The sequence below is a fragment of the Triturus cristatus genome, chromosome 11, assembly GCF_964204655.1.
Source record: "Triturus cristatus chromosome 11, aTriCri1.1, whole genome shotgun sequence".
NCBI lineage: Eukaryota > Metazoa > Chordata > Amphibia > Caudata > Salamandridae > Triturus > Triturus cristatus.
Window position 1 is genome coordinate 394,487,630 of NC_140594.1, and position 27,634 is coordinate 394,515,263.

Genomic DNA, 27,634 nt, shown 5'->3' on the forward strand with positions numbered 1-27,634 from the left:
TAGGCCATTCCTACATCTCGAGGATGGAACGCTGGGCAGCCCACAGGAACTGGTCGCAGAACTTTGCCACTACACAGCTTGTGTGGTTGGGTTCCCCGGGCATGAAATGGAGTGAAGCCCGCGGCATGATTGAGCAGCGCTTGGCAGTTGCAGGGGTCCAGCCCACTGTTATCATCTTGCACTTGGGGGGTAATGACCTGGTTGCCAGGGGGAGGAGGGCTCTACTACTGTCTATGCAATCTGACTTACAGGCCATCAGCCAAGCCGTGGGGTCATGCGAGGTTTGGTGGTCTGAAATCGTCCCCCGCAGGGCTTGGAGAGGGGCTAGGTCCCCGGCGGCGGTAGAGCGGTCCCGTAGGAGGCTTAATAGGTCCATGCAGAAATTCTTGGAGCGCAGGGGCATGGGCTTCATCAGACATGCTTTGATCCAAGAGAAGGTTCAAGGGTATTATGAGGCAGACGGGGTGCACCTGTCCAGGGTAGGCATGGACATGTTCCTGCTGGATGTGCAAGAGGCATTGGCTGGCAAGGGACATCAGTAGCACTTGTTAGGAGAGGGGGGCTCTGGCAGCGTCGGTAGCCTCCCCAGAGTTGTGGCGGAGTTACAGGGCGATCTGGATGCAGACTGGTACAGTAAGGGTACCTCTGCGACAGGCGGTACAGTAAGGGTACCCCTGTCCGGCACAGTAAGGGTGCCCGAGCCAAGGTCCAGGAGCCGAAGGGGGTTCTGGGAAGACCGCGACGGCGCCCCGTTAGTCCTTCGGGCGGTTGGGGGGCCTGACCAACCGGGGGTGGCCACAACACGCTCCGCCCCTGTCGGAAGGGGCGGGAGTAGGAGGCAGATCACGTGACCCAGTGGATGATCTGCAGATATTTATGTGCCACACTGCCGGGCATCGACCCACCGTGTGTGCTGGCTCACCAGGCGGGCGGGCAGCAAGGGGCTGCCTGCCCTGGATCGCCCGTAAGATAACCCAATTTTATTATCATACTGTGTTGTATGAAATAAACCTGCAGCAGTTCTTCACCCACAAATAAAGTGTCAGTGTAATCTTTGGGTGATGTCTGTGTATGCGTGTTGACTGAAGCGGATGACGGTGTGGTCACTATGCCGCTGCCCGCGTCCCACGCAGTGGGACATCAGCAGGGCAGCATTCTAGTGGCCGCCCGTCGGAGCCTTCCCCCCTTGCTGCCTCGCGCGCGAGGCCTACGCCCACTTGGGAAAAACCCCTATCGCGTGGAGCTGGGGGCGGGCTGGGGGGGTGGGGGGCGCGGCTTACTCCCTACTTAGTGGGCTCTCTCGCCCAGTTCCTCCTCTGTCTCCTGCGCGCCGCACCCAGCCTGGACACTCGTTCTCCCACCCTTTCCTCTTACCCCGCGTGTCAGGCTCAGCGCGTTATTGGAATGTTTAATTTTTCTTTTTTGCGTTGCAGGCGGAGTTACAGGGCGATCTGGATGCAGACTGGTACAGTAAGGGTACCTCTGCGACAGGCGGTACAGTAAGGGTACCCCTGTCCGGCACAGTAAGGGTGCCCGAGCCAAGGTCCAGGAGCCGAAGGGGGTTCTGGGAAGACCGCGACGGCGCCCCGTTAGTCCTTCGGGCGGTTGGGGGGCCTGACCAACCGTGGGTGGCCACAACACGCTCCGCCCCTGTCGGAAGGGGCGGGAGTAGGAGGCAGATCACGTGACCCAGTGGATGATCTGCAGATATTTATGTGCCACACTGCCGGGCATCGACCCACCGTGTGTGCTGGCTCACCAGGCGGGCGGGCAGCAAGGGGCTGCCTGCCCTGGATCGCCCGTAAGATAACCCAATTTTATTATCATACTGTGTTGTATGAAATAAACCTGCAGCAGTTCTTCACCCACAAATAAAGTGTCAGTGTAATCTTTGGGTGATGTCTGTGTATGCGTGTTGACTGAAGCGGATGACGGTGTGGTCACTAGCAGCTGAGATTGCAAAACAGGTACCCAGCTATCGTAGCCGCGTGGGAATAGGGCCAAGGTCCCACGATAAGCAAAGAACTCTGCCAGGCAAACACTGAAACGGGCCTCCCAGCTCTGCCCTCATTCTTCCTTGCCCCGCCCACCTGTTGCCTCTACAGGTGTTTTCATTTCCTTGTCGAACGAGCCCGGCCACAGGAGAGACCGGTAGAGGAGGAGGTGAGCAGTGGCTAGAAGCGTATCAAACCCAGAGGGAGAGAGGAAGGACGGACAGACCAGGAACTTGTTTGCCGTGTTGGGTCGGGTGCAGAGTGGGGCTTCCACTGCTGAAGACGACTAGGCCGAGGAAGAGCGTGAGCTTTCCAGCCGTGAGTGCACGTTGATCAAGAGGAGGCGTGAATCCGGCGGACAAAATGGTAAGGACGGGCGTAGCTGACAAGCGATCTGACGTCACGAGCGTGACGTGTCCCGGGGTTTTTTACTCAACATTACTTGTGTGTGGATAGTGGTGCCCTTTTGTCGAATTGTGCTAGAGTGAATGACGTCGTCCCCTTGATTTTAAGTTCACTAACTTTGGTTTCATATCTGTCCTCGGTGCCCATGGACAGTAACTTAAGTGTTTAACCGATAATTTAAGCGCTTTGGTGTGTTCGAAGTAACAAAGGGAAAATAAAAGACCCCCAGCCCTTGTCGTCGTTGCAGTTAGAGGGCGCTCAGCTTTTGACCTTATCGGTTTCCTTTCAAAAGTCCTCGCGTTCTGACTGCACATAAGTGTGAGAGGACAGTGGTGTAACCTAGGCCTCCGCGGTGTGTGTGTGGGGGGGGGGGCAGGGGGCCACCGTACACATTACCTTGGCCTGGGAGCTCCTGACTGACCCCGGAGCCTCCACTGTTGCTTCCTGACATTTTCCTATTAGATGAGTCTAGGTCCAGAACCACTGTACAGCGTCACTTCAAAAGTTACACCATCCGCAGAGACATCCGCAGAGGGTGATCTGCTTACTTGAGCGCTTTAGAAAAGAGAAACTCTTTCCATAGAAGAGTGAAAAGAAGCGCGAGACGCGTCTCCACGATGCATCGTATTTTCACGTTAGGCGAGGAAACGAGCAGGTCTACTTAAGTAACGTTGTAATGTGTTTATGTCGATCCGGTTGTACGGTACTGATGTCAGCATATATAACAGAAATGGAACTTTCCTCGTCCCAAGAATGTGTTAAATGCTGTCCATCCCAACGTGACTCGTTTTCCGGAGCCCCACAAGAAGCGAAGGGCGGTTTCGCCCCTCAGAGGTTAATCGCAGTGTCCTGGAAGTCCTATGCAGAAGTTGCAGCGGGCGCATTGTCCAGCGACCCACGCACCGCAGTTCACATCAGAGGCGTTTACTACAATAAAACGGAGAACAATAACATTTGGCAAAGGCAGCTGACACGTCTGTTTGGCCTGCAAAGTGGAATAGGCACAGAGTGGCGCAGCTATTCCGTGCGCGCTACAGTGTGAACCAGAAATGTATCTGTACCGCCTAGTGCTGACATAGGCAACTCACCCAACATGAAGAACATAGCATGCACATCCATGAATAAACACACAAGACATGTTTTTTGGGAAACATTTTGCTGCAGGTTTTATTTCATACCAGAAATATGCCAACGCGGTGGGTTAATTTATGGGCAATCCAAGGGCAGGCAGCGGTGACTCACCTAAGCTGCCCTGCCCACCTGATGAGCCAAACTGCACAGTGGCCAACCCAATCGGTGCTACCATTTTGTGGGGATTATTCCCTTAAATACAGTGGACCACCAGCCCATCCCTTTACTCACGCCTTTTTAGGGGCGTAACGTGTCCAGGCAAGCCCCAGGTAGCTCAGGATTACAACCGCCCGAAGGACTAGCGGGCGCAATCGCTTTCTTCCAGGGTCCTGCCGTAAAGACTCCTGGGGTTGTTTGGCTTCTGCACCCCTCTGGTGATCCTGAAGAGGGTACCCCTATCTACCATTCAGCCTCCGGATCGCCCTGTAACTCCACCTGCAACACAAATTAACAAGTTAACATGTTCCTACCGTAGCGACGCACCCCAGCCAGCACGCCGGGTATGCGGTAGGGAGGGAGACGCTGTGGCCAGAAGGCACAACAGGAAAGCCAGATGGACGGGGGCAGGTATAAGTTACTTGCCCCCACCCTCTGATGTGCCGGACGTGATGTGTGGGTGGTGTCAGACTTTGGGGACTCCCGAAGGGTCCCAACCACTAGACATGTTGTTGTGCCTATTGTGGCACTAAGGTGGCCATCCTCATGAGTGGGCACAGTGTGTGTGCCGCGGGCAGCCACATTCACCACAACATAATGTTTTCCAAAGTTCTGTGTAAACATCCAGGATATGCAGTGGCTCTGTATCTGCAGTATGGATCTAATTAGTGTTGCCAAAGACAGCTCAAAGTGTCTGCAGTCATGCACTAAACAAGCATTGGTAAATGCATCAGGTTTTGCCTATGTGATTAATAATAAGCTGGTGTTTGTTATGACTTGTTAATGTACAAAAAGGCAATATATAGTGTTGTTACTAGTGGTGCAGTGCGGGTAAGTAATAGCAAAATTTTGAAAAATGAAAGAGTGAAATAATAGAATTAATTGAAGTATTAGCAATATTATGTGTTTAGAGTTCTGACAACTTTTGGACCTGGTGCCACTGCGCCTGCTGCACCATTTAAATCAGTCCCCTTTTAACTACAAGATAACTGCAAATGTGTCTGCCTGTACAGTGGTCAAATATAGCAATATTAGGTGTTTGGAGGATTTCAGACAACTTTTGGGCCTGGTGCCACTGCACCTGCTGCACTATTCAAACCATGACCCTGTTGTCTGCAAGGTGATTGTGCTTGTGACTGCCTGTTTAGAAGCAAAATATAGTAGCAATATTAGGTGTTTAGTGGGGTGACTAGATAATTTGGTCCTGGTGATACTGAACCTGCTGCACCATTCAAATCACAACCCTTGTGCTTGCTAGATAACTGCACTTGTGACTGCCTGTTTAGTTGTAAAATATATCAGTTGATTAGATGAGTTCTGATGAATGTTTTGCCCGGTACCACTGCACCTGCAACCCCATTCAAATCATGACCCTAGTGCCTGAAAGATGACTGCAATTGTGACTGTCTGTTTAGTTGTAAAATATAGCAATAATCGGTGTTTAGTAGGGTGCTTGGAGCTTTTAGTCCCGATGCCACTGCACCTGCTGCACCATTCAAATAATCACCATGTTGCCTGCAAAATAACTGCACTTGTGACTGTATAGTAGTAAAATATAGCAATATTTGGTGTTTTAGTGGAGTTCTGAAACCTTTGTGTCCAGTGCAACTGCACCTGCTGCACCATTCAAATCATGATACTGTTGTCTGCAAGGTAGCTGTACTTGTGACTGCCTGTTTAGTTTTATATTTTAGCATTAATATGGGTTTTTTGGGGCCCCTAGAGCTTTTCGCCCCGTTGCCAATACACCTGCTGCACCATTCAAATTAAGTCCCTTTTAACAGCAAGGTAGCTGCAATTGTGACTGCCTGTTTAGTAGTCAAATATAGCAATATAATGTGTTTAGAGGAGTTCTGATGATATTTGGGCCCGGTTCTACTGCACCTGCTCCACCATTCAAATCATGACCCTGTCGTCTGCAAGGTAACTGCACTTGTGGCTGCCTGTTTAGTAGTAAAATATAGCATAGCTCTTGTATATTAACTTTATTTTTAACTTGCAATGTTTATAACAACATTTAGAACTTGATCATAAGGACAAAATAGTTTAAATTGAAAAGATCAATCTGATAATGCCTACAAATGCAAAGAAAGGCACTGAGGCATGAATAGGAAAATGCCACAAACGTTCTAAGGCTAAAGCATCTGCTTTGCACAACTAAGTAATAAAAATTCCCCCGGGCAGAGAACTCCGCTCCGCCAGCGGAGTGTGCAGAGATTTCCTTTCTCCACGTTCTGCAGAGAAGGCAAATCTCTGCACACTACGCAGCGGAGTGGAGTTGGCCAGCACCCGCCTCACCCGCCCCTATTATAACAAGTATTAGTACAGATAAGTGGTTTTAAATGTATTTTTAATTAATGTTTAATTATTTGTAATAATGGGGGAGGGGTGGAGGCGTGTGGTGGAGCGGACTTCCACAGAGTTTGTTTGCAACTCAGTGGACCTCCGCGTATTGCGCTACGCCCGGGGTTAAATAAAAAGCAAGCATTCCAGCATACTGTTATAAGCTGTCTGCCTTTTCCATGGAAAGAGTTCTTATCTTGACAGTGAATGGAGCTTAAACAGTGTGAACAGCTTTAGTAGAAGTATCGTAAATGCAGGCAGCCTGGGGACGTTAACACAAACAAAGTTCCACACAAAAGCTAATGAACACAGTAATTCAGCTATGGGAAGTGAGAAGAACCCCCTTTTAAATACCAGAGATTTCACAAGCACAACGCAAGCGATGTGCAGGCAAAACCTAAAGAGAGAGCGCGCTGGTAGGGCTCCAGTGGCTCCGGATTGAACAGGTGCAGTTCAGGGCCCTTTCTATTACTCACAGGGCCTATTACAATAAAGGCTGTCAGTAATAACAACCCTTAGTGCAGCCCTATACCCTTGGTAGGGTCTGCAGGTTGGCAAACGCGTAACTCAAGGCAGTTCCAAAAGTTCTCTTATCTGGCTTCCTAAGTTATGGAACTCCTTGCCGATTAGGTTGCACCAAATGGAGCAAGAACTTACTTTAAGAAAAGCTCTGAAAGCTTGGCTGTTTGTGACTGAGCTGACTTCCCAATTAGTACTTGGATTCAGTGTTGGATAGCTGCTGGTGAGATCGCAGCAATGGGGAGCCTGTGAGTAGCGACGCACTTTACAAATCCGATAGTATAGAATAGAAGAAAATGTGCTTCAAAAATGGACCGCCTTTGCACCTTCCATGGCCCAGATACAACCCCAGTTTTGTAGTGCTTATGTGGTAAGGTGCTATAATAATTCAGAATGATTTAGTAGTGTATGGGACAAAGATTGTGAGTTCTCAGACGTTCTTGGAAGCCTAAGTGTCCCAGCCTCTTACTATGGCTTTGTTTGCAAGTCTGTCATTCAGAGGCGCTTGACTGAATGCTAGAATGTATCAAGTCTGTTCTGATGTATCTGCTGTTTGTCTGAGTTTCTCAGCGTCTTTGGCTTCAGTGAAAAGAAGTGATGGCAATACAGTGGGTCTGAGCCGAGGAGCATGAGAATCTTTTAACAGGAGTGCCACAAAGCACCAGCACCGTCAGCTGCCATTTTTAAAAGAGACTTAAAAACTTTTCTGTTTGACTCTGATTAACTCTCAAGGTAGTTTCCGTCTGATACCAGTCTCTGTAGCCTTTGGGCAGGGCCGGACTGGGAACCAAAACCGTCCCTGGCAAAGTGCTCGGCCAGCCCCCCGGGGCTTGGGGGTGCCGCCAAACTCTTTGCCAGGGCCGGTTTTCGTCTGATTTTGTTACACGGCCGATTTTGCAGCTATGCTGCAAAAACGGCCCTGTAACAAAAACGGCCCCCAGAGGCCCAAAACCGGCCCCCACCCGTGCGGCGCACCGGGGGATTGCCCGGTGCCCACTACGGCCAGTCCGGCCCTGCCTTTGGGTGTCGGGACGCTTTGGAAGGAAGCAGTTCCACACTTTACAAATGCTTTTGATTGATAGAAAGCACACAGATATTTTAAGCACCCCTAAATCCTCCCCCAGAAGTGAAATGACATTCGTTCCTAGCGAAAAATTCAGTTTTGAGAGTGCCCAAAGAGACCAGCCTGAGGTTTGTGCCTAGTTAGAGAGTCTTTTGGCGGATCAGTGTTTGGTGACGGGTAGCATTGAACGTAGTTTGTGAGTTACTAGCCAGGGCCGGCTTTAGTGCTGGTGGTGCCCTGTGCGACAATGTCTGTTGGTGCCCCCCCCAATGACCACCTCCACCACGGATTCACTCACTAGCACCCTTTAACAGTGACCAAGTCTCCATAACCACACTCTCTCAGATGCATTGAATTAGTTATGTAGCGCCACTCATACCAGTTTAGGGTGTCAGAGCACTTTGCATCACACACACTTTACACAGAGACAATCAATCATCCGTGTGTAAATCAGTGTATAGGAAATGTTACATAAGCCAAAGGACTAAAAGTGTAGGAGTCACATGTCATCCATACTGGTAGGCAGTATAGTTTAAGAGTGCTTTGTGTGGAGAAGCACAAACGCAGAGTCGAAAAAGAAACAGCATAGTTGGGAGCTTTCTTTAATAATAAGAATCGATTTCTAGCCAAATGAACCCTTTTTGCAACATTAATCAATATTTTAATAATGTATACGGTGCTGTGTGTATGCAGTTCTAGGATGAAAGTTAATAGCTCACTATTCTATATTAGGACATTAAGTTATAAATTGCAAGTATCAAAAAAGATGTCTCTTTTGAAAGCAGTAACCTGCTGATCTGTTTACATCATAGGCACTCTGTAATCTACTTGGTACACGTTCTTTGCAGCAGGCATATTAACCCTCTGCACTAACTTCACCGAAGTCAAAACCACAACTATATAAAATGCTCATCTCTTTCCAGGAAGATAATTAATCACACGAGTTATCTTGACATTTATGTGAGGCCTGGTAATTGCTGGGGAAAGAAACGCTGCAGCAGGTGCTTCAAAAGCATAATAAACTTGCAAACACGGCGCCCCCAGGAAGCCAGCACCCGGTGCGGTGGCACCGGTCGCACCGCCCTAAAGCCGGCCTTGTTACTAGCTACTGCTCCACCTTGTCTCAAAATTAAAAGTTTAGGTAGGGGGGGCCACTGAGCAGTAACTGAAATGACACCCACATTTGCTCCCCACCCCAATGGTACCACATTTTAGGGGTTTGTATCTTGTGAACAATTGGTCTTCGTAAAAAATGTGTGGGTATTCGGGGCCCCAGGGATCTGGGCATCCACCAGTTCCTTTATGTAACTGGGGTTTCAAAATTGTGGTCAAGATACACTTTTAAATGTCGATATGTCCTGAACTGCACATAGCAGATTAAAATGATGCTAGACTCTGGATGATCAGCAATTTAAAAAAACAATTCAAACTCTAAGGTGAAAGGGAAATTTGCTGAGCTAAAATATGGTTATATAGGCTGTTGCAAAGTCTGGCAGGGTGAAGGAGCTGCTATTGTGAGAGCACACTTGACCACATTGCAGTGCCTTTGCAACTAGGTTGGTTAACGTTCCAGGTTGCCTTTACAGTTTTGATTCATGCATATGGTGTTTGAGTATTATTCTGGGTTCCCATTCCAAAGAGATGCCAGTTCAAACTGCTCACCCTCGCTTACATGGCTCTCCACAACGCCAAACCCTTCTACATCAACCACCTCCTGCTATATATCCCTTTATGCGGACGATCTGCTGATGTTTTTGGCAGACGCAGATGGCGCACTGCACGGAGCGACCGCCTTGCTGGATGTCTTTGGTCGCCTGTCGGGGCTCAAAGTAAACTGGGGCAAGACATGCTTGTTCCCGTTGTTGCCTAATGGACAGGCTCCCCAATCGTTGGAAGTGATACGTTGGGAGGACCATTGTCTGCGATATCTGGGGGTTAATATCTACCACACCCAGCTTGATTTGCTGGAAGGGAACGTTGGCAGAGCAATCCGGTGCTTGTGTGGCAGCATAGATTTCTGGAGCACGCTCCCACTATCCAGTGCTGGGCGAGTATCGCTGTTGAAGATGGTGGCGCTGCCGCGTCTCCTGTACTTTTTTCGTACATTGCCCATATGGATTCCGGCATCATTTTTTGAGCGGCTTCGTGCGCTATCCACGGGCTTCGTATGGGGCTCGGGTAGGCGGCGGGTGGCTTTGACCACATTGCGGCGGCCAAGAGCGGGGGGGGGCCTGGCGGTCCCGGACTTCGAGTGGTATTACCTGGCAGCACAGCTACAATGGCTCACACAGGTGGTGGCAAGGGAGTATAGAGACCCAGAGGGCCCGCAGGGCAGGTTAATTCCTCGCCATGTGCTCGCTTTCATAGTCCTCCAACAGCGGATGGACCTCGCCCAGCTCACTCTGGAGGAGCGCACCCTCAGGCTGTGCTGGAACCGGTGTCAGAGGAGGGCCGCCATAGTCCACCCTTATGCCCCGGAGATCCCCCTGGGTATGTGCACGGCGCTCCCGCATGGGGGCGATTGGTCGGGACTGGCCGCGTGGGAGGATCTTGGCATACAAGTGGTGGGCGACTTATTTAGGGAGGGGGTGCTTTTGCCCTGCCAGGACCTGCAGGACTCTTATGGGCTCCCACGGGGAGACTATTTACTTCATGCTGCCCTCGTAGCGGGCCTCCAGAAGCATTGGAATGTGGGGCTCTCGGAACCGCCGGTCGCCGCGGGCTGCCAATATGTGGTCATGGCCGCGGGGACGTCCAAGGCTATTACCTGCCTCTATCGAAGGCTGTCGATGGAGCGCTTGCTGCCCCTGGACACGTTGAAGATTAAATGGGAAGCGGACCTTGGGAAGCCCATCCCCGAGTCGACATGGTCAATGCTGGTGCGGCGGGCCTGGAAGGGAACGCGTAATGCCCGGTTTCAGCTAGTTCAGTTTTTTTACACTGCACAGGGCTTACCTGACGCCAGTTAAGATATTGCAATATTTTGGGGGCACGCATTCTCAGTGCCCGCGCTGTGGGGGAGATGGGGCTGATTTTCGTCATATGTTTTGGGCATGCACGGAGTTGGGTAGTTACTGGGAGGACGTCATAGACTGCTTGAATCAAGTGACAGAGCGCACCATTGCTTCGGAGATGGGAGCCTGCCTGTTGCTTTGGTTCCCCCACACCGGCCGTACGAAGGTTACTAGTAAGTTTTATGACTTAGGGTTGATTATGGCCAAGAGGGAGCTAACCATGCATTGGAAGTCAAGGGTGGGACCTAGCTTTCTGAGGTGGAGGACTGCGTTTGCGAAATGGGCAGGCGCCGAGGGCACACTTCGTTTGCAATTAGCGCATAGGAGGAACGACGACAAGGCATTAGCGACGGCCCGTGCATGGGAGTCATTGGTGGTTGAACTTCAGGGGCTGGTGTCTGACGGTGGAGGGGAAGGGAGCATACCTGACCGACGGGAGGAAGCGATAAGCGGGGAGTAGGAGGGGGGTCACGATGGTGGGAGGACGCATCCGAAGCTGCTGAAGCTGGGGGAAAGCCCAAGCTGCCAGAGATAGGTTTGAATACCCCAGCACGAGTCATAGTAATAGGGGGGGCCGTATCTGGGGGAGGATAGGCAGACGGGGGCGCACTGACATGGGTTGCGGGAGGGAGTGGGAGGGGGGAGCCCAAGCGGGAAGGGTAACCTTTGCCATGTATACACAGTTGAAATGTCGTATGTAACGCTCTTCGGTGGGGTGCTGGGGCTCTTGTGGGAATTGTATTGGGATGTTGGTACGAAAATAATAAAAAAATGTTTAAACAAAAAAAATCAACCACCTCCTGACATGGCACCGTCCGACCAGACAACTTCGATCCACCACCCTCGCACACGTTCCCCACATCCGACGGAGCCACAGTGGAGGCTGCTCTTTCTCCTACCTCACTGCCAAATCCTGGAATGACCTCCCATTCCACCTCCAAACTGCCCCTTCTCTCAACGACTTCAGGAAGGGACTCAAGAGCTGGCTCTTCGACTGAGGCTCACTGTTCCCCAGGGCCTGGATGCTTCTCGAGGTGATAAGCTGTGCGTAACAAATATTGATTGATTGTTTTCCTGCTCTTGCTCTGGAATTTGCAGGACAATAGGCCAATTATTTTCTCCAGCCAGGAATTTCCAACTTTTTTGATGATGTTGATGATAATTAGCTGGTATGGGTGCAAATGTTAACTTGCTTTGTGTAGCTAGAATAATACCTTGGTCGAGTTTGTGAACGATGGTGGCATAATTGATTTTATGGACCAGAGAGGGTTTTGGAGACAGGATAAATGGCGCTAAGGCAGATAAACGGACAGATGAAACAAAGAACCAATGCTTAACGGTGCAAACAGGTCAGGGGAATACCCAAAACCCCTGTATAAGGTGTGGGCAAAAGCCCATACCAGAACAAATATAAGCAAATCCTGTGCACACGTGACAATTTTGTTAATGAGAATACAGAAAAAACAACAAAGTTCAAAGAACAATAGAAAGATGTTGTTTTAATTCAAACGATGTCTTTCATCAGTACAAAGGGCGCCAGCCGACACGTGTTTCGTCAACAGTAGAACAACTGTGACTCTTCAGGGCTGGGAAACAATATGATATTGGATCAAAAAACCACAAAGCAAAAGGAACCGAGTGACAATAAAAATAAACATGGTTGTGACAAAACATAATGTGAATTAAAAAGGAAAAAACAAACCCAGAGCACGGTAAATAAAGTGACACAATAAGTGACATTACACTATATGAAAAAGGACAAATGCCATTGAAAAAGGGGTAAAAACAAAAAGGAAAACGGCAAGAGAATTTGAAAAGAAAGGTAAGGGTTCATCAATGAAGACTAAATGACAAAAAGCATGAGAAATGAACAACTCTAGGATAAATACGGTCTCAACAAGTGGTGCTGCCTAATTGAAATAATATTGGTACGAAACAAATTGTAGAGAATGTCTAAACATATTAAGCAAAACAAGTGATGGAAACATTCAGCTGAAACAAATTTGGAAAGAAAAAAGAAACAGCCAATGGCGCAAAACCACGGAAAATTAAAACTGCAGATTCGAGAACATGTCGAACATTAAACGTCAAGAGATGCAACAACTGTGAGGCAAAGGGGCAGAAAACGAGGTAGGGGTGCCGTAAAAAGAACAGGGTGAAAAGTAATGAAAAGAGTACACAGGCGCTAGATAAATAAGATTAAAAACAACTAGTCTAAGTCGACAGGTGATGTCAAATGACAGCTAACACTATGAAAAAACAGCAGGGTTGTGAAGAAAAGCAAAAGGCAAAACAGAAAATGTAGGAGCAGGCTGAGAGGAGGGTATACTAGTTAAATCAATAGCAACGTAGTGTGGAAGCAAACCTGCACACAAAACTCACCACGATGAGCAATGTCACGAGAAAATAACGAAAGGCCATCGGGATCAAAAGTAAAGCGGTCTCCCATGGGTCGGTGCGACCAGGAAACCAATGGGCTGGAAGGAAACGGTAGGAATGAGGAACTAAAGGGCACAACAAAGGTACGGCATGAGAGCCAATGCGTACGGGGATAAAACAAATACCTGTATATGACGGTGCAAAGTAGGAGATCTGTCTGCCGAAGTGCGGGAGGATGGAGGGAAAACCGGAAAGCGGTTATAAAGGAAAATACAACTGAAGACTAGAAGGCTAACCTTCGTGAAAAAGGCCGGAAGTGAGGGTTCTAGTGACGTAGGTAAAAACAAAGGAGAGACTACGCCCAATCAATCATGTTGTTGCAAGCAAAATGACGTGAAAAAGTAATTAAAAAGCAAAAAGCATGAATACACAATCGCGAGATGGGCAAATGCCACATCAACAGTACAAAGGTTAAAGTCAGAACAAAATAAATTGTGAGCAAGTGAACACGAAATGTACATGACATAGTAGAAAAAAAGGGGGAGTGGCAAGATGAATGTAGGGAAAGATAGAAAAAGAAGAGGAAGCATAATTATAGAATCCACATAATTACAATTAATGCAGAAAGATAGAATCAAAGAGAATAATAAGTGCTGTGAATATGAGTAACAAAAAGTAAACGTTTAAAAAGAATAACATGTCTTAGATGTAGTATATATTTCGCAGTGTATCAAACGAACAAAATAATAAAAAGTTCAGAAATAGGAAAATAAAGGCTAAAGTTCTAGTGGAGAGAAAAGAAAAAAAACAAGGAAGGAAGAGAGAAACAGTTATTCGAGGGAAGAAGTGGACAACAAAGTATGGAAAAAAGTTAAAAAAGCTTTTTAAGAGCACAAGAGGAGTAGTCAGCAATAAAGGGCAAAAGAGCAATGAGTGGGAGATAAGAAAGAAGAGCAGTACAAGTTAAGAACCCAAGAAATATTGAAGTTCGTGGTCAGAATTTTGGCCGTGGCTCACTGTGTGAAGACGCATTATCCAGGTTGCTTCAAGGCGTCTCAATCTTAGTTCACGGTTGCCACCCCTTATGTTGGGTTGGGCAATGTCAATTCCAAAAAAGGAAAATCTCTTGTGAGCTCCTTGAGTGGGGCAAGAGCCTATATGTATGGCCATGGGGTATCTTGAGTCGTTGGTGTGAATGGCTCTGGCATGTTCGCTGATTCTTGAGTCGTTGGTGTGAATGGCTCTGGCATGTTCGCTGATTCTTTCTTTCAGGGCTCTGATGGTGCTGCCCACGTATTGGCTCTTGCAGGTGCACTCAAGCACATACACAACGAATTCAGTGTTGCAATTAATGTTAGACCTGATTTCAAAACGGCGTTTATGATGGCTGGAGAATTCCTTGACTCCATTCAATGCCCATTTGCAAACACCACAGAATCCACATTTGTGGAAGCCAATGGTGTGAGGTGTGAGCCAAGAGCGTGTAGGGGCAGAATGAGGAACGGTAGGGCTAAGCCTGTTGCGCAAAGTTCTTCCACGTCTGAATGTGATCGAAGGTTTGGTGGTGATGATCTCTTTGAGATTTCTGTCTGTGAGAAGAATGTTCCAATGTTTGTTCATGCTTCTTCTGATCACAGAGCTGAGGCCATTATAGTTGGTTATCAGTCTAGTTGTTTGGAGGGTAGGTTTGATCCGAGTTTTAGGTCGAAGTGTGTTATTTCTGTCCGTTTTGATGACTCTGTTGACAGCTTTATTGATGAGGTTAGTATCGTATCCGCGTTGAGAGAATCTTTTTCCCATGTCAGTCATGCATTTGTTGAATTCAGTGTCTTCACTGCAGTTCCTTCTAGCTCTGATGAGTTCACCATAAGGAATGGCTTGAATCTGATATGTGGGGTGAGAGCTGGTGGCATGGAGAATGGCGTTACACACTGTCTCCTTACGAAAAAGTCTGCTTTGTAAGGTGTTGTCCTTAACATAAAATTCTACATCTAAAAAGGTAATGTGTGAGATACTACAATTGCATGTGAACTTCATGTCCATGTTATTAGAATTGAGGTGGATGCAGAAGTCATCAAGCTCTTCTTGGGTGCCAGACCATAGTAAAAAGCAATCGTCGATGTAACGACCCCAGTATACAATTGAATTAGTCCACATTGTGCCCTTAATGCCCCAAATCCAGGTTGCCTCTAATGAGCCGATGTAGAGGTTGGCGAACGAAGGTGAAAACCTTGAGCCCATGGCTACACCTTTGGTTTGTTTGTACCATTTCCCTTCAAACAAAAAACAATTGTTTTTAAGTATTATATCCATCATGGATATTAACATGTTGGTATGTTGCCATAAAGAAGCCGATCTAACCTCCAAAAATTGTGTGACCGCTTCAAGACCAAGATCAGGTTTGATTGAGGTGTATAAAGACACCACATCCAGTGTTGCCAAAATCATGCCTGGTTGCCATTGGAGATCATTGAGAATACTCAGAATATGTTTAGTATCCTGTATGAAAGACGGAAGGTTCCTAACCAGGGTATTGAGAAATACATCCACATATTGAGCTAGTCGTTCCGTAGGGCCTCCTATCCCTGAGACAATAGGTCTACCGGGTGGCCGGGTGGGATGCTTGTGTATTTTAGGTAATGTGTATAACCAGGGAGACACGGGTTTATCAACCCTCATGTACAGTACTTCTTCATCGTCTAGTAAACCAAGGGAGTGCCAATCACTAAGGTTTTTGTTGATCAGTTTGGTGAGGTTGCCAGTAGGATTGCTGGTGAGAGGTTCAAAGCAAGTAGAGTCGTTAAGTTGAGAGATGATTTCAGCATGATAGTCAGATTTGTTCATGACAATTACATTTCCGCCCTTATCGGCCTCCTTAATGATTATGTCATGATTGGAAGTGAGTTCCTCAAGTGCCAAACGCTCATTTCTTGATAGATTGTCTCTGCCTTTGTGTCTAGATTTATCTAATTTGTTTTCATGTTTGTTGAGATCTTCAAGCACCAGATTGTAGAAGATATCGATGGGATTACTACCCGGTCACGTGTGCACAGGATTTGCTTATAATTGATTTTATCCTTTTATTTTTTTAAACAATTGCTGTTTTTTTTTTTTTTTTTTGCAGTTAGTAACATGGCAGCAGTCCCATTCACCTATGCATTGCCAGTACACTTTTTAACAATTATCGCAGATTATAGGAACATGCTCATGGTGTAGAACTGTCGCTCCCATCAACCAATTCAGGGAGAATTGGACACTTTGCTTAACCTGTATAGTTCATAACCATTTAAACTATTGCTTATGCCCCCGCTCCAAAGCACTCCCCATGTTCCACCCAATATACTGCTCTCCTCCCCATCTCAGACCCTAAAACCAGGTAGACCGCCCTGGGATAATGCTGACTGTTCAACATGCTTTGGGTGCTAATTAGTAACAGCCATCAGGGACTGTGGTCCATATCCCCTCCCCAGTCCTCTCGTGGGTGATTCTGCCATGTTCATGTCCCTACCCCAGCATCTCCTGTCAAATGCCATCAGTACTTCCAGCCAAAGGTCTGCTATGGGCTTCCTGCGTAGCCCCCTCTGCTCATCTTTCCAGAGAGCTGCCCCTTCTGCTATAGCCCATTTCTCCACAATTCTCTTCCACCTGCAATGTGACGGTCAGTCTGCTGAATTCCAATTAATGCTATGTCCTTTCAGGCTATTGTAAGGACGGGGTCTAAGAATTTATTGTCTACTTTATTTTATGATCTGTGCCAATATTATCCTAGCAGTCAGACATTTATTGTGAGTATATTTTGTCTGTTGAGCATGCGCTCTACGTCCTCTTCCACTTTGGCCCAAAATTGTTCCACTATCAGGCAGCTCCAATCCAGGTGTATGAAGTCAGCGTCCAAATTCTGAGCAACAACAGCTCATAGCATCAATTCTTTTTATAACATTTACTCTGTGAGGGGTGACGTATGTCATGTGCAGGCAGTTAAACTTCAAATGTTTGTAGGTAGTGTTCTGGAAAATCTTGTGTATGTATTCCAGTGACTGTTCCCACTCCTTTCCCATGAATACCCTATCCAACTTGCCTCGCAGTTGTCGATAGGTCAGCAATTGCCATGAGTAACGACATTTTATAAAACCAGGAAATTAATTTGTTTCCCCCTCCAAATGTGAGCAGAGTCTGGAGTACGTCCTGGATCTGCATGTCCGATGGGTGATGTCCCCACAATTGGGACCGCGTATGCCGCAGCTGGGTATATGTCGGAAATTGCATCTGGCGTAAGCCATCTTCCTCAACCAAGGTTTCCATCCTGAGTATTCTCCTGCCCCTCCTCACAAGTCTCCCATTGTTTTGATTCACGCTCTCGTCCACTCCTCCAATCTCCGTTCTGTAAACCCTCTCCCACTTAGAGTGGGCAAGCCTATGGGAGAGCAGGAGCATAAAAACTGTGCAGTTGGTTTTTCTCACTACTGCTTTTCAGAAGCAAGATGCTATGGTGAACAAGGTGGACCATTGTGCCAGTTTCAGCTTAACCCCTCAACAGCATTTCCAATATGACCCCCGGTGTTGAGGGCTGCCTATAACCCCCAGTTCTTCCCTATTGTTGCCTGCCAACCAGCGGGCTAGCCATTGTAGCTGAAAGTACAGTTTAAAGTCCGGGGCCCCTAAATGTAATTGATTTTATCCTTGATTCTAATTTCAGCCAGTTGAGGCTTTGGAGAATGTAGGAGATATATATGAATTTGGGCATTTTACGAATTCTCTAACAGCCACCGCGCCTATGAAGTCTTGTTCTGAATTTTTGGGGTCGTCCTAAGTAAATGCATGGCCTTTAGCAATGGCTGAGGCCATCAGGTTTCGGTCTGTCTCTACCCTTAGTGGAGATATCCTGACTAATGATATCCTGACTAATCGAGTCCTCTGTGGATGTTTGGTAAGAGGCCATAGAGTCTGATGACCTCATTGAAAATTTCCGGCAGGTGGTAATAGGGTCTGGTTCATCACTGACTATTCACATTCCTGTGCCATGTACATGATTAGTGATGGGGCTGGGTTCCAGGATCCTGTGAAGTGTGTGCTATTGTTTATTATTTTTTCTTTTTCTTTCTTTCTTTCTTTCTTTCTTTCTTTCTTTCTTTCATGTTAGGGTGACCAGCGCGTGAGGGGGCTCCAAGAGGAAGTGGATGAGATTGGCAACTTACTGGTTGGCACTGTCCAGCAGGTCAACGAGAGGACTGAGCAGGTGCCCGAAATGATGGATCGATTGCAGAGCCTTACAGCCGATGTGAGTAAATGGATCATGCTTGCGCTTAAGTTATTGCCCACGTTCTGCTAGAAGGTGGCACCTAACTTTGTGCAAAGTTAATGTCTGAGGGAAACTCCAAATCTATGCAGTACGGTTAGCCAGGTGGCAAGAGGGCACGTGAGAATGCAGAAATCCTAGTGGCAATACGATTATAAATGCTGCCACGTGCGTTTGTGTGCGAAATTTGTATCATTTGCTTTTGCATAATTGCGTGAAATTTCATCAAAATTATGCCAAATTATGTAAAATGCAAATCCGTTGTTTAGTGCCATATTTTAGTGCAAAATGAGTCCTCGCATCAATTTTTGATGTGTAAACGCATTTCGCATGAAAAAAGTGCATTTGCAGTAAAGATTTAGCGCGAATGTCAGGTTTGTGGTAAATGTTCATAGCAAATGACACGCATTTACACGTGATTGTTTATTCTTATTGCACTTGACCTCCAAATATATGCTCTGCTTTTAGTCTAAGATATAGTAAATCCAGAAACACGTGACCTCCTTAGAAATTGCAAGCTTATGCACTACTTTAGGGCAGGGATGGCCGGTCAAAACCACACTCTTCGCCACCTGTCAGAGTAGCCACACATGGATGCTGCTGCAGCTTCCCTACCTTCCCAGGAGTATGGTCAAACCATTCACAGCTCTTTCTCGAGTGTCTATACATCACACCCTTTTCATTAGGTTTGCATTGCCTTACAGCCTACTGTGTAATCCCCAATATCACACCGATCTTTTCCTTTTGATTCTCAATACACCGTGTTGGAAGCTTGTCCAAATAGAGCTGTTTCCTCTTGATCCCTAGTGTCTAGCTCTGTTTTCTGCAAGTTTAGCAACCTTTGACTTCACAGCTGCCCCTTCTCCGGCACAAAGGATTTACAAAACTGAGGCGAAGTAAAGTTTAAATTCATCACAAAAAATGATGGCTTAAGACCTCTGAGGCACTTGGCGGGTTCTAATCGCACTATGGGCGGTGGCAGGATTGTCAGGATGGGGACCACGAAATTATGCAGCACACCACATGGTCTATTCTTCCATACACCCTTAAAGTCACAAGTACACCACAATGTGTATAGGTAGTGCCACTCAGGGTCTCGCCCTCTGCACACCCTTAATGTCGCAAGCACACCACTGTGGGTGGCTTGCATCCCTCCCTCCGCTCACCCTTAATGTCACAAGATAGTGTATGGCTAGCATCACTCCCTCCACTCACCCTTAATGTCACAAGCACACCACTATGTGTATGTCTAACATCACTTTCTCTGTTCACCATAATGTCAGAAGCTCATCACTATGTGTATGTCTAACATCGCTTCCTCCGCTCACCCTTAATGTCACAAGCACACCACTATGTGTATGTCTAACATCACTTTCTCTGTTCACCATAATGTCAGAAGCTCATCACTATGTGTATGGCTAACATCACTCCCTCCGCACACCCTAAATGTCAGAAGCTCATCACTATGTGTATGGCTAACATCACTCCCTCCGCACACCCTTAATGTCACAAGCACACTACTATGTGTATGGCTAACATCATTCCCTCCACTCACCCTAAATGTCAGAAGCTCATCACTATGTGTATGACTACCATCACTCCCTCCGGTCACCCTAAATGTCGCAAGCACACCACTGTGTATGGCTTGCATCCCTCCCTCCACTCACACTTAATGTCACAAGCACACCACTATGTGTATGACTAGCATCTCTCTCTCTGCTCACCCTAATGTCACAAGTGTACCAGTATGTGTATGGCTAGCATCACTCCCTCCGCTGACCCTTAATGTCACAGGCGCACCACTATGTGTATGGCTAGCATCAGTCCCTCCATTGACCCTTAATGTCACAAGCGCACCACTAAGTGTATGGCTAGCATCACTCCCTTGGCTTGCCCTTAATGTCTCAAGCGCACCACTATGTGCATGGCTAGCATCACTTCCTCCGCTCACCCTTAATGACTCAATTAAAATCACGGATATTTGTTATTTTTTGTTTTATAAAACTTTTTTTTAAAGTGGATATGCCTATTGCCTGAATTGTTTGTTGTAACATTTGATCGTAAAGAACTAGATTCTTTTTTTTTTTTTGCTGCTTCTTTAATCCATATATTATCTGGCAGATGACAAATTAAAGGGTAAATCCCGAACTATGCCATGTTTGCGGCAGAATCGCAATTCTCTTTATCCTCTATATGAGCAACCAGTTGTAACTCCATGGTCCGAATTAGGCAACTTTTGAAAGCTCTGCTTCTGCTGGCCACCCTGGCCAGGACAGAACACCCACTTCAATTAAAGTTCAGGGTGCCAATGGCTTCTGGCCTAGCGCACCTCTAAATAGTGATTTGGAAAAGGAAAGTCTTGAACTGCAAATATTGTGCCCCATTTGCATGGAGTCTTTGGGCAGACATAGGCTGGGGGCAGCAGTGTCAGAATGAGGCTGATGTCTCCTTCAAATACACTCTTTATCAGGCGCTTCTAAAGGTTTTATAGTGAGAGCTACTTCTGGTCATGAAAACTCCTATTAAGCTAATACCAAATGTTATTACTTTAAAATACTGACCACATCTGTTAAAATTAAACTAGTGAACACCCTAACTAAGTAGGTTTATCAGTAGTGCCCACCTAAACATTTCAGGCAAGGACAAGAGCTTTAAATGTATTTTTTGTGTGGAAATTCAACCTTCTGGTTTCTGAAAATGCACTTATTTCTTTATAAGTACCACTTTCCATTTTAGGCAAACAAACTCTATTTTCCATATGAAACACCTTTTCTGGAAAAATATATAACTTTTTCTTTCTAAATATTAGTTTTCATTTTTAGGAAGCACATAGTCCCCAAACATTGCCTTGTTATCTTCATCAAGTGTGCACTTGTACAATTTCCTCACATTGACAGATTCGGCTTTCAATGTCCAGACATTACAATCAAGACCATGGATGCTCACCACAATGCCATGGATGCCACTAGGATGCCGGTAATTCCCACCATAATACCATGGCCACCTCTCTGCCAAGGGTGGACAACATCCTAAACAGGATGTGCACAATATGTCAGTTATGGCCATTATTATGCGAGGGGTGGCTACTAGATTGTCAGGGATAGCTGAAATCAGCCCATGTTCTTATGTCAATGATCTCTTCCAGTATGCCACAATTAGACAACAAATGCCCAAAATATATCCAGGAAGACTATTATTATTCCACTGAGCAACAAAATAAAATAAAGGACGGAATGTTGAAGCTTTTTAAACACTTACCCCCTTGTCACAGATCTGTGTTTAATTAAATATTATTTTGCTCGCAACATCACCCCAGTTTAGGTCCAGCCATGTGCAAACCAGTATTGACCCTGCTCCCCATGGGAACAGTCCGGCCCGAACTGCTAAGCCAGGTATTCCCTGGACTGGAAACAAGCATCCTGGAACCAGTTTCAGGGTATCGCCCCTCATTAGCCAGGCTAGCTTAAATCCAGTGGCGTAGTGAGAAAGGGACCAACATCTGGGCATTCCCTTACACACTTAGTGAGCACATGGCAACATCACAAAATAAAATGAAGGACGGAGTGCTGAAACTTTTCAAACACTCACTCCCAGTTACAGATCTGGGCTCAATCCAACATTATTTTGCTTGCCTCGTCACTCCAGTATGAACCCAGCCAAAACTGGAATGGCATGGTGGGCAAAAAAACAGATTTAGGCCCAGATCTCTGTACTACGGGTGAATGTTTGACATTGTTCAGCATTCTGTTTATCAATTGTTCTTTTTGCATTTGTCACTCCGAGTGGGACAGGTATGTTCAGACGTTGGTCCTCTGCTCAACATGCCACTGGATTTAAGCTAGCCTGGCTGATGAGGGTTGATACCTCGAAACAGGTCACAGGATTCTTGTTTCCAGTCCTATGAGGACCTGGCCTGGCAGTTAGCGCTGGACTGTTCCCATAAGCAGTAGGGTCAAGACTGAATTGCTTATGGCTGGATTTAAACTGGAATGGCATGGTGTGTATACAAAATGATGGATTTAACCCAGAACTCTGTACTGGGGGTGAATGTTTGACATTCTTCAGCATTCCAGCCATCAATTGCTCTTTTTGTATTATTATTCCACTATTATTTCATGAATGGATACAATTGTGCCAGAGATGTATCCCTTATGATGGAGTGGGGGGCAGCATATAATTTTGGCAATATTTAACACCAGGATTAGCTTCCAGGAATCCATACTGATTCTTGGTGAGGGAGACAATAGAAGAGCCACCCACTCACACAGAAATATGCACATATGTATACTCCTACTGCCACATGGACGTGAGACTCTTAAATGCCACAGCTCTGTATCCAGACCCTGCGCTCCTCCCCTTCTGAGCTAATCTTGCACCAAACTCACACATTTTCACCTTGGCTCCTGCAGTCCCACAATTTGGTGAGGCCACAGTGGTTCCTGCTCTAGATACTGCTGGCCATCTTCTTTCATTGCCCTTGATGCACAGATAATGTGACTGATAAAGCAATGCTTAGAGCATGACACGTCTGTTAAGACAGATGGTCATGTGGCAGACCACATAGGCTCACACAGTGTCTGTTTGAATGTTATAATGAGACCCTACCATTGCTTTGGCTGGCTGCCACTCTCATGGTCTTGAGATGAGTACATATCCTCTGAATGAAGTACTGGGTTTAGCATCATCTTCAAGAGCTACTTCTAGGGTTCTGGTGAGCTGCCAGTAGCCCCGAGCTACGTGTTGGAGATCCTGGCCCTAAATCATCCCCTGCATCTGCTATATGCTATTTCCATCAGACACATGTACAGAGCTCCACCAATAACTCTTGAAAATAAATGTCAGTCAACTTTATTTTGAGAGGACGGGGTCACCTCCATTAGATCATTTTAAAACCTAATGTGAGTAGCAATAACTGATTGATTTATCACCTTTAAGGAGCAAGGAAACCCATTTTGGTGCTGCCACTGCTGGTGAAGAAAATTATGCTAAGTCTTGCTGGAGAAAAAACAATGCTTGGACGTTTGCAACAGTTATACTCACTTTATCTAGATTGTGAAATCGAAGACAGTTGTTCACAAAATGAAAGAACTGTATCAGTGATATAATGTGATGCCTTTAAACTTGTAATGGGATTTTTCTATTATCATTCAACCTTGTGATTTGATTGTCTTTCCGCAGTGTGAGCGATTCCATCAGAAACCGACTCCTATGGTGTCCACCTTGCCAAGAACTGGCCCTAGCACAATCGCCAGCACAAGCACCAGTGCTAGCATCCGGTGCAAGGTCACCGTTGGCATCTGCGTGGTCATGGGCCTGATCATGATCATCCTCATATGTGTTGTATCCATCCATGCCAGTAGAGAGGAAGGTAACGCACCAGAAGATGCAACACAGCCACTGGCTAACCTCACCAAACCCGGGGCCTGAAATCCTGAAGGCTTTACTCCTCACCTAGACATTACTGCAGGTCTGGGGCACAAACTGAGCACAGGCTTTCATCTCTAGATGCTCATAATATGGCAGCTGATGTGATATGAAGAATGCCTTTATTCTCCCAGTGACAGCCATTATGCCTGTGTTTAAATTGCTTATGTAGTCCACACTGCAGAGCACAGTTGCTTTTAGACAAAGAGACATTGATGTGGCATACCTACATGGTGTGGCGTGAAGGCTGATACATGGTTCATGAATTAGTTGTGTAGTTCAGTTCACAAAGTACAGGGTACATATTAGAAATGGAAATGTAAGATATACTTTACAATGTAAACATGAGGCATGTGTGACATCAAATATCTGTTGTAGAGAGGTGCGGAGGCTGCTTGAAGAACACAATTATACCAGGTGGGTGTTGAGTCTCATTCTAAACAGCATCAATGATTGGGAGCCTGTAGATTTGCTTGCCCTGGTTATTCTGGAGGTGGAGGCCTGTCACTGAGAATGGTTGGTCTCCTACATGTATTTATCTTGGTTGTGAAGGTGACTTGAACATGGTCATCTGCTAAGCATTGGTATGTTGTGTGGATGAATGCTTTTCTGCGTGAGACAAATACTTTTGAATGTGACTCTGTATCTTGCTTCAAGAGAGTTGAGCCTCTGAAGTGGACTGCTACTAATTCATGTTTGGTGAGGTCAGATTTCAGAAGATTCACTTGACTGAAGACGTTTTCCAACTGTATGCCTTGCTTTAGTAGCTGGCTGCTTTCTGGTGTGGTGTGTAAAACGTATCTAAAATTTTCGATTAATCGGCAGTATCCTGGTTTTGTGCTTTATGCTATCTAAACACCGGCTCATGCTTCCATGTGTTTTCCAGTGAGGTTCTGTCAGGGATCCAAACTTTGCCATCATTGTCCAGACATATCCTACTGTATAGCGTTCATTAGTCCAAGAACTTCAGTAATCTGTGAATTGACTTAGATGTCCTGATGCCTCCTATTGCAGCACCCCGAATAATATGAATTATGCTCTCTATTTCTGGATGTCACCTAATGTGGTATTCCAAGTTACATGGACTTTGCACCTTGTCCCTAAATCTCTGCATGTGTGGTTATTAATTAACCTGAGATTTACTCTTAATATCGAGAAATCTGATCGTACAGTCACCTCACTTACTTGAGCCATGCCCCAATCTGTAGGTGTCTTCTGGTGGGATGTATGACGGAACCACGTGTTCCGTTGTAATGCATGCCATTAAAATGCAAATGCCATTACCACGCATAACCTTTACCATGCATTCTTTTACAATGACTATGTCTTTACCATGCATGCCATTACAACAAATTTCTTTGTAAAAGCATGAATGGTAAAGGCATATGCGTGATAAAAGTTTCAGCAGTAAGTATTTTACAGGTAAGTATAAACCATATACACAAATGGTTTATATTTACCTGTAAAATACTTATATTCGCGTGGTAAAGGGTTGCATGGTAAAGGCACATGCTGTGTCAAAAATGTACAGGTAGGTATAGCCACTTTGTCTGTGAGTGTATGTATATGTGTGTGTGTGTATGAGTATGTGTATATATATATATACACACACACACACAGATTGTGTTTATTATATTTACACATGTATTTATAGATTTACGAATGTGTGTGTGTGTGTATATATATATATATATATATATATAGTAAATTCACATGTGTGTATATAAATCACCTTAAAATCCCACAACCCCTCAACCAATACCCATCTAAACCCTAAAATTACCCTTGCCACCTCATCCCATACCCACCCTATAATTTTGTTGAAACTGGTTACCCTGATTTTTCCATCATGAATATTTTTGGGAAATACCAGCATGCATCAACACATTTTACTAAATGATGCTTAAAAGAAGTGGTAACTAAAATTATACAGTAGTTTAGCAAAACATTTTTTTTCTAGTTGAATTTTTTTAATGAACATTTTATTTTGAAAGCAAAGAATCCTCAATCTTGCTTTCAAGCTTTTGCATATGTTTGCATCTAATCAGAGAGCATCCTGGAAGCATTATACGTAGCCTTCAAATTGTTAAACTGTGCAAACACGTGTACACATTTTTATACTGGAACCACTGTCAGTAGTGCAGGCTGAATGTACAACATTTCCTTAGAGCAGTCACCCTAATAATAAAGACTTTGTATTAATGAACCATAAATACAAGTTCAAACTGCAATAACGTATGGAAATAAATATTACCTTAACTGCAGACTATGCCCTTCCCCATTCATAACATGGTATTTTAATCTGGCAGCCAAGAGGTCTGTGCTGCAGGGGGTTGGGCCTACTTGTGACAAAGACACATGAAAACTTGTTGTGCTTGACCCCAAACAATATGTCCTGGCATCCCGGCTGTACCTGCGTTGTAACGGCCGGGTTGTAATGACTGTTTCCCCCTGTTGTGTACTTCTTTAAGTCAGCAAAACCTTATTTTGTGTCTTCAGACATCTCTGGAGAACTGTGTACTACGTCAGCTCTTTCCAGATGTCTTCTAGAGTTAAGTTTCAGATACTCGAGGTACTTACCTAGTCTCCAGACCTCTTCCTTCTTTTCCTCCAGACCTTTTCCTTCTTTGTAGTCTCAGGAACTATCCCTGTGGAGAGAAAAGCTTTTCATGGTCTCTGGAAGTGTCCTCATGTGGTACCGTCAGCGATTCAAAATTTGTCTTGTATCACTAGACCACTTCACAGCACTGTAGTGAATGGAGGAGATTTTGTAGCTTGGGGTGCATACTCGATCCCGTAACAGTGAAGTGATTTCAGTGCAGGGTGGCACACTTCAAAACGCTATAGGAGACATATGAAAAATAACTAATGTGAGCATATCCGAGCTAGTAACAATAACGTATCACAGTCCTACAGGTAACATGTCATAGAATTTACAAGAAAATTGGCAATCAGTGGTAGTTACACAGGATACGTTATAGTCCTAGTATGCTGGGCTTGCAGGGTGATTATCAGAAATATTGTGTGATGGTATAACAAAACCTCTTTTGATAAAAGGTAGGGCTTGAGCTAGTATACATTAGACATATGTTCCTTTGTGGGTATTATCAGAGGCACCGCATTTTCGTACTTGGTACACTTAAATAAGAGATTACAGGGATCACGCAACCATCAGTTTACCTAGAGTATGGAGCATCGAGCACACTATGAGAATACCATCAGAAATCAAAGTGGGTTCATCAGAAATCAAAGTGGGTTCATCAGAAATCAAAGTGGGTTCATCATATCGGGGGGAAATAAAAATTGGCAGAAAGTATATATCGGAGCATGTTATAGAAATGACTTGCAAATCCACTGACGGCTCCAGGTTAATGAAAAGATGTAACTTTCTGAGGTCCGTTCATATCAAGGTATAAAAAGGTAGAGGTAGTGAAATCCTTGCCACTGGTCAAGGTTCATATAGATGCTTTGGAACTGGCAAAGAATTATAGAAGATAAATTATTTTATAACATGGGCTCTCATTGGCTTACAATAGGACAAGCGTGTTGTTGCTTGGATTGTCTGAGGATTCTGGAGTAAAACCTATATATCAATAACATGCCTTGGATTAGAAAGTTAGCCTAAATGAGCTGGTCATTACACCAGGCACAGTACACAGGCACTTGTGAGAAGGAGGGATAGCCTTGAGATGGACTATTTGTAGAGTGTGTATTAGAGTTATATTACAATGTGTTCCCAATTTGTATTTCTTTGTTCAAGCTATGGTTTCATGAGAAAAGACTTGTGTAGTTTAATTCTGCTAAAATTTTTGTTTTCAATTGTTTTATCTATTTTAGCTGTACATAAATGATGTGATGTTATATAGCAACACATTGTTCTCAACAAGCTGAATTGCATGGTTTGCATTAT

At 45.5% G+C, this 27,634-nt stretch overlaps 2 long non-coding RNA genes across 2 annotated transcripts in view; one reads left to right on the forward strand and one right to left on the reverse strand.

Annotated features, from left to right (window-relative positions):
• Nucleotides 1-2,128: 2,128 nt before the first annotated feature.
• On the forward strand, nucleotides 2,129-24,925 carry LOC146784267 (uncharacterized). The gene is made up of 3 exons (XR_014970815.1): nucleotides 2,129-2,360; nucleotides 18,145-18,282; nucleotides 23,479-24,925. It is a non-coding gene; the product is annotated as an uncharacterized LOC146784267 (long non-coding RNA).
• Nucleotides 24,926-25,680: 755 nt separating this feature from the next.
• LOC146784268 (uncharacterized) overlaps nucleotides 25,681-27,634 on the reverse strand; it is an 81,686-nt gene continuing 79,732 nt past the window's right edge. The window contains exon 4 of the long non-coding RNA XR_014970816.1: nucleotides 25,681-26,565. This is a non-coding gene — a long non-coding RNA (uncharacterized LOC146784268). The remainder of the gene's footprint in view (nucleotides 26,566-27,634) is intronic.